We start from the raw sequence: 7,551 nt of genomic DNA, 5'->3' as shown, positions 1-7,551 counted from the left end.
TGTTAGAACAAGCTGTTCGGTAGCTTGTTCTGTAAACTGACCCTTTACATAAATTATCTGGCAAAGGTGCCAGTGTTCAAGCTCCTCAGGTGGTAAATACATTGCCTTTTATGGAACTGAGCCATATTGATCAGGAAGTTCCAGTTTCAATCCCTGATCTTTGCTGATCTCTGCTGGGGTGGTGGTTTGAGTGCTGCAATTGGTTTCAGCGTTTCAGGTTGGCTTAGTTGATATCACACTTGTCTCAGAGTCAGAACCCTGTAGATTCAATCCCCACTATAGACTTGAGCACATAATGTAGGCTGACACAAACGCAATATTGAGGGTGTGCGGCACTATCTGTGCTGTCATTCTGATGAAACGTTAAACCAATGCACCATCTGCCTGTTCAGTTGGACGTAGAAGATCCATGGCATTATTCAAAGAGCAGGGAGTTCTCCTGATGTACCTGCCAGCATTCCTCCCTTGACCAACATCACTAAACACAGATTATCTGCTCATTCTTTCATTTAATGTTAATGCATTCAGTGTGTATGTTACACAAAAAAATTCACTGGTCATCAGCTTTCACACTGAGATTACTGGTAAAGCAAGAGAGGAGAAGAGGTATTTTGGACTGATTATATTTCTGTAATATCATTTCTGGACTCTGATAACCTTTATTATCGAACCAACCTATTGGTGAAAGCTTGCTATTAAAACAATAAAGCCTATCGTTTTTATATATGTATTTTCTTGCTAATTACCCCTGCTAATTTTCTCCCCTCCTCTCTTAAAGCCCACACATGTACCAGCGGGAGTCAATGGATAGGCTGGAGATTGAACTTTGGACCTTTCTAGTCTCTGGCTCAGTTATTCACTGGATGAATTCACTGCGCTATCATGGGACCATGAGCTTGTAGTTATAATGGGGAAGCAGGAACATTCAATACTGCTATGAATGCTGAAATAATCTCACGTCCACAGTAATCTCTTAGTTTGTTTCGCTGGAGAGCAGAAAAAAACGTAGTAATGTTCGCAACAACAATTTGCATTTATATAACGCCTTTAACATAGTAAAGCGTCCCAAGGCGCTTCACAGGAGCTATTTTCAAACAAAATTTGACACCAAATCACATAAGGAGATATTAAGGCAGGTGACCAAAAGCTTGGTCAAAGAGGTAGGTTTTAAGGAGCGTCTTAAAGGAGAAGGGGTAGAGAGGCGGAGAGGTTTAGGGAGGAAATTGCAGGTATTATAATTGCAGGTTGATTATAAAGTGCTGTGGGTGCCTGCTCCCTACATTATCAGATGCAAAGGTATGTGGTCTACAATCTACCTCAGACATTGCTCCCCAGTGTGACCAGCCAGAATGACCTGTGCACAAGCTGTTCACGAGGCTCATTAAGGTCTCAGATTTCATGTAAATGAGGAGGTTTCCTCAAATACAGCTGGAATGTCTGACTGGGCTCCAGCTGCACAGCACCCGTTTGGAATAGGTGCTTCAGGGAAAGTTACAATGAAGAAGATTTCAATTTCCCTTGCCCTCTGTCCCAATTGGTGTCATCTCTGAATCACTGAAATTCTCCAAAACCGGACAGGGGCTGGGCTAGTTCATGGCTCCTCTTTGAGAAACCACGTTGGCACTTGATGGGTACCAGCAGCCCTTCATTGCCTGCTGGAACCCGGAATTCTGGCCTCTGTGTTGCCCATCCCAGCACTTGTAGCGTAAATCACGTGTTGCGCACTGGGAACACCTACAAAATATGATAAGCACCTGAACCACATTATTGGCCCCTAAAAGTCTGTTTTTTAGCACAGCCATCCATTTTATTCACCTACTGCCATGCCTTAGGGCAAGCATTAAAAATTAAGGTTTTCATTGAATTTACATTATCAGCCTTAGCAAACATCTGAACTCAAACTATGATCCATCCCAGCCTCTGCCCTGTTTTGGAGTTGTGTAAAATTAGTAACCCTGCTGAAGACACAATTTAACTATCAAATTAAGAGAAATTTGAACTCAAACGCCATACAATTGAAGAATTTATGTGACTTAGAGCAGATATCTCAGCAGCAATAAAGACAGCAAACTCAGATTAAAGGGCGAACAGACTTTTGTGACCCATGTGATGGATCCAACTTGCCACTCTTAACCACATATATGTTTTTAGTGCGAGATGATTCCTGGACGAATATGGCTGACTTTGTAACCGAAAATCTCATACCTAAGATTTATCATTGTTGAGAGTACTGCTGTATATAACCCAATCTTCTGAATCTCTGGTTAAGATTGCTGTTGCCTAATCCACTTTTGTCTTCGTGGACCACTTAGGTTCGTAATATAGAGACGCAGGGGCCACTAATCAAGTTAAATGTTAAAAACCTTGTTTCTATGACCCTGCATATGTCTCAAGTTGTTGATACTATGAACCTTAGTGCTTTGATTTAGGATTTATCCACCAATGAGGCAACAGTGCTTAAAGCAAACTTTTTCAAACTCTAAGCCCACAAAATCTAAAGAAGATAAACCAATGAATAAGAAATGTAAGCACAAATAGCACCTAATTGCCTGGACTTCAAGGGCTGGATTGCCAGGAGAGAGGGGCGGGTATCATGGGTTTGATGGGGGGCTGGTGGGGTGGGTGTAAGAGGCACAGATTGGAAATGCCTGCTCTATGTAACTGTTTAATGAAGAAACCTCTACTTAAAGGTTACTGCCAGGTTTTTTGGGGGAGGGTGGAGTTAACTGAAGCCTAGACCCCTCTGTACTTTCAAACTAACGCCCTATTTCCAAACCTCCCTTTCCTCTCCAAAGTATTTGAATGTGTTGTTGCCTCCCAAATCCGTGCCCAACTTTCCCGCAACTCCATGTTTGAATCCCTCCAATCAGGTTTCCATCCCTGCCACAGTACCGAAACGGCCTTTATCAAAGTCACAATTGACATGCTATGTGACCGGGGCCATGGTAAACTATCCCTCCCCATCCTTCTCGACGTGTCTACAGCCTTTGACATGGTTGACCACGCCATCCTCCTCCAACGTCTCTCCTCTGTCGTCCAGCTGGGTGGGACTGGTTCCACTCTTATCCAGCCAGTCGTGGCCAGAGAATCACCTACAATGGCTTCTCTTCCCGCTCCCACACCATTACCTCTGGAGTCCCCCAAGGATCTATCCTGGTCCACCTCCTATTTCTCATCTACATGCTGCCCCTCGGCGACATCATCCAAATACACAACGTCAGATTCCACATGTACGCTGACAACACTCAGCTCTACCTCACCACCACCAACCTCAATCCTCCACTGTCTCTCATTTGTCACACTGCTTGTCCGACATCCAATACTGGATGAACAAAAATTTCCTCCAACTAAATATTGGGAAGACCGAAGCCATTGTCTTCAGTCCCTGCTGCAAACTCAGTTCCCTAGCCACCGATTCCATCCCTCTCCCTGGCCACTGTCTGAGACTGAACCAGACCGTTCGCAACCTTGCCGTCCTATATGACCGAGATGAGCTTCTGACCACATATCCGCTCCATCATCAAGGCTGCCTACTTCCACCTCCATAACATTGCCTGATTCCGCTCTTGCCTCAGCTCATCTGATGCTGAAATCCTTATCCATGCTGTTGTTACCTCGAGACTCGACTATTCCAATGCTTTCCTGGCTGGCCTCCCATCTTCCACCCTCCATAAACTTCAGCTCATCCAAACCTCTGCTGCCCGTATCCCAACTCGCACCAAGTCCCGTTCTCCCATCACCCCTGTGCTTACTGATGTACATTGGCTCCCAGTCAGGGAACGCCTTGATCTTGAAATTCTCATCCTTGTTTTCAAATCCCTCCATGGTCTTGCCCTTCCCTGTCTCCATAACCTCCTCCAGCCCTACAACCCTCCGAGATCTTTGCGCTCTACCAATTCTTGCATCTTGCGCATCCCTGATTTTAATCACTCCACCATTAGTGGCCATGCGTCATCTGCCTAGGCCCTAAGCTCTGGAATTCCCTCCCTAAACCACTCCGCCTCTCTACCTCTCTCTCCTCCTTTAAGACGCTCCTTAAAACCTACCTCTTTGACCAAGCTTTTGGTCACCTGTCCTAATATCTCCTTACGTGGCTCGGTGTCAAATTTTGTTTGAAAATCGCTCCTGCGAAGCGCCTTGAGGCGTTAAAGGCACCACATAAATGCAAGTTGTTGTAGAGTGCTGGGCCTAACAAAAAGCCTATTGTCTCTTTTGGAATGAAATGCTATGTTTTATCCTTGAAGTTTCCTATAATAATCACACACACACACAAAAAAAATTACTCAACTAAAACAACGCTTTAGGCCTCTAGGTACAAAATGATTAACTCAAAGCAATATGGAAACTGAACAGTATCCCTGCAGCAACCGTAAGGAGCCTGCATTGTAATAGCAATGTCAGACTAATTTCGCTTGATGTCGCTCTTGGTAAAAGTTCTCAGTGTCTGCAATTGGAATACTGGATGGTGAAACAATTGGAGACACCGAACCTGCTACTGGTGGCATCTTAGAATCCCTCCCACTAAACCCAATGCAACCCGCCCCAATTCACCGGCTCCCAGTGAATGGATAATGAGGCCAACAAGCATTAGTTGCACTCGTTCTTGGGCAAAGGGTGGGTGCAGAGCCAGCGTGTGACGTGCCTGCGATTTGCATAAACTCCGATATAACGGCTGGGACCTAAGGCAGCGCTCGTCAGTCGAGAGCTCCCTTCGCTTGAGTTAAGACATTTCTTTGGGAAGTGTAGACGAGTGGTAAGAGGTTATTAGTCATTCGAGTAGTTTGTGCCTTTTCTTAATTGCGATTATTTTCCTTTGTGTGATGCTCGACTCTCATTTGCAGCAGTGTTGGGCGCCTTTTATTAATTCTAACTTGAGTGGGAAAATGTTCTGTTGCGAACAGTGTATCGAGTTCTGGGCGGTGGCTTAAGGCTCTTCGTGAGAAGAGAGTATTAGGGGGAGGGAGGAAGGAGTATTAATGGGGGGGGGGGGAGAGTATTATTTTGTAGGGGGTGAAGAATATTAATGGGAAGTAGTATTTTGTTGGGGGGGGGGGTGCTTAATGGAGAGGAAGAGCATTAAAAATAAGAACGATTTTCGGGGGGATTGGGTGGGGTGTATTGGAATACTGTTTTACCGAATGTATTACTGGTTTTTATGGACTGTAGGATTTTATATTGAACAGTACTGCCCTGTAAATCTTGACTGTAGACTGCCGCCTTAACCTCCAGCAAAAGAGGAACTATCACTTGTACCTTGACTATCTTAAAGTGTGGCGGATGCTCGTTTTCTTTTTGATGCTCGAATTTCGAAGGATGTACAACCGAAGTAACGTTTCTGTTCTGGTGTAGATAGCTCGGGGTTGAAGATGGCTGACGAGGAACCCAAGCATGCTGTACTTGGGGGGGACCTGCAGCACGCGATCACTCAATTCAATAAGGATGAACTAACTAAAACTGTCACTGAAAAAAAGAGCCAGTTGCCCGACGCAGCAAGTAGGTGTAATTAGACGATGTCGAATTCGCTCAAACACTTTTTTTTTTTTGTTTTTTTTTTTGGCGGAGTGGGGGGTGTCTTCTATGGAAACAAATTGAATACTGGAAAGATCAGTGTTTTAGCAAATCTCAATGCACTATAAGAAAAATGACGAATCTATTCCATAGACGATGCAGTAAGTGGTTTCAAAAGCAAAATACTGGAAATCTGAAATAGAAACAGAAAATGCTGGAGAGGCTCAGCAAGTGAGGCAGCGTCTGTGGAGAAAGAAACAGTTAATGGTTCTGACTAAACTTCTTCGACCTGAAACGATAAGTGGTTTAACTAGCTTTGACAATTACACACGATGCTATAGTCTAAGATACTTGCGCCTCCCCCTCCATTTTTTTTGTGGGGGGGTGGGGTGGAAATGTGTCGGCCTTTTTGTTCTCCTGAGCTGCATCATTATGGGTGGGTGGGGGTTCAAATTAAAGTCATGGTCCTAATAATAATCTGCATGTATCTTGGTTTGACATAGCTTGGGGTTTTTTTTTTCATCCAGTGAATGAGGTGGCAATCCCCAACGAGAGAAACCACTTTCTTAAAAAAAAAATTAGGGTTGAGTTTCCTGAGCTTCGAGGGCTGGATTGCCACGTTTTTTTTGGGGGTGGAAAGAAAGCAGCGAGGTGGTTGTGTATGACCAACAGGCTGGAATTTGGGGACACTTTAACTGCATGGCATTCTAACTTTTCTTTTGTTTTTCTAGCAATCGCAGCAGAAAAGAAAGCAGCAGAAGAAGAAGCAGCGGCAGCACAATGAGACTGGTTTTCTGATTTGCACTGTACATTCCACAAGCATTGCCTTCTAGCTATATATCTTTGTAAGAAAAAAAACTTGGATTCAATGTGATCAGATATTGAGTGAACTGGCTGGCTCTTGACCCATTTTCTCCTTTCACCATTTCTTTCTTCCCCTCTTGTCCCCTCCCCACCCCTTTTTTACTGACCATCTGGCTGGCTTTGTACTTCTGGTGGCACTAAAGAGCTTGCATGTCCAAGAGGAGTCCAGAAAAGACTGCAGGAATCTTAATAACCAAATGCCTGTGAATGGAGTGAAGATACCAAGGACCTGTGTTCAGTTAAATTGATGATGTAGAGTGCCATTTTGTTAGGTCTCTTGGTATGCACAGTAACTTTTTTTGATATGCAAATAAACATTTGAAATCTAATTGACTTAAGTGTTTTAAATGGAAAGTGGACTTTCAGACTGGTCCCTGGATCCAATCGGAAGGGATGGGGTGGTGGTGCCTGAAGTTCTTGACTATTAGTCTGGCATCAGACTCTTCAGTTTTTCTTGCTTCAGAAAATTCTGCAGTAATACCCTGTTTGGGTAGCTTGACTCCAAGATAGTGCCCTTGGCAGTAAATATTTCCAGGGCTATGTAGATAAGAAATCCACTAAGGTATGTGAGGGCTGAAGAATAATGTAACTGGTATTACAAAATTCAGTGTTTTAAGGCAAGATATGTAGAAATCATACATTATCACCTAACTATGAAGCAATAGAAAGCTGAAGATACTTTAAGACTAAAAATGCTTCCTCTAAATATATTAACGGCCCCTAAATTCTAATGTCTTGTGTTTTAAGTCAGCAAATGGAAGTTTCTAGTGGCAGTATATTTTAATGTGAAGATATCAAGCATAGTAACTAAAGACTAGTTGAATTTCCTTCTGCCCTACGACAATTGTAGTACATAAATTCCATTCCCTCATCATCACTGGGTCAAAATCCTGGAACTCCCTACCGAACAGCATTGTGGGAGAGCCTTCACCACATGGACTGTAGTGGTTCAAGAAGGTGGCTCACCACCTTCTCAAGGGCAATTAGGGATGAGCAATAAATGCTGGCCTTGCCAGTGATGCTCACAGCCTATGAACAAATTTTTTTTTAAAAACCTCCCTGGCAAAGGTCACTCAGTAACCATTGGTTACTGTTGCTCCATGTCACATTTACAGCTACGTAACGCTAAACTTTTACCATCAACACTTGGGGAAATGGCTGTCATGTCATGCAAGGCTA

General features: G+C 43.7%; 1 long non-coding RNA gene across 1 annotated transcript; it reads left to right on the top strand.

Annotated features, from left to right (window-relative positions):
- The first annotated feature begins 4,628 nt into the window (after positions 1-4,628).
- LOC137327176 (uncharacterized) lies at positions 4,629-6,701 on the top strand. Its single transcript, XR_010964380.1, has 3 exons — positions 4,629-4,753; positions 5,350-5,493; positions 6,240-6,701. It is a non-coding gene; the product is annotated as an uncharacterized lncRNA (long non-coding RNA).
- Positions 6,702-7,551: the final 850 nt, after the last annotated feature.

Source organism: Heptranchias perlo, chromosome 11 (assembly GCF_035084215.1).
Source record: "Heptranchias perlo isolate sHepPer1 chromosome 11, sHepPer1.hap1, whole genome shotgun sequence".
NCBI classification, from domain to species: domain Eukaryota; kingdom Metazoa; phylum Chordata; class Chondrichthyes; order Hexanchiformes; family Hexanchidae; genus Heptranchias; species Heptranchias perlo.
This window is presented reverse-complemented; position numbering and strand designations above follow the sequence as displayed.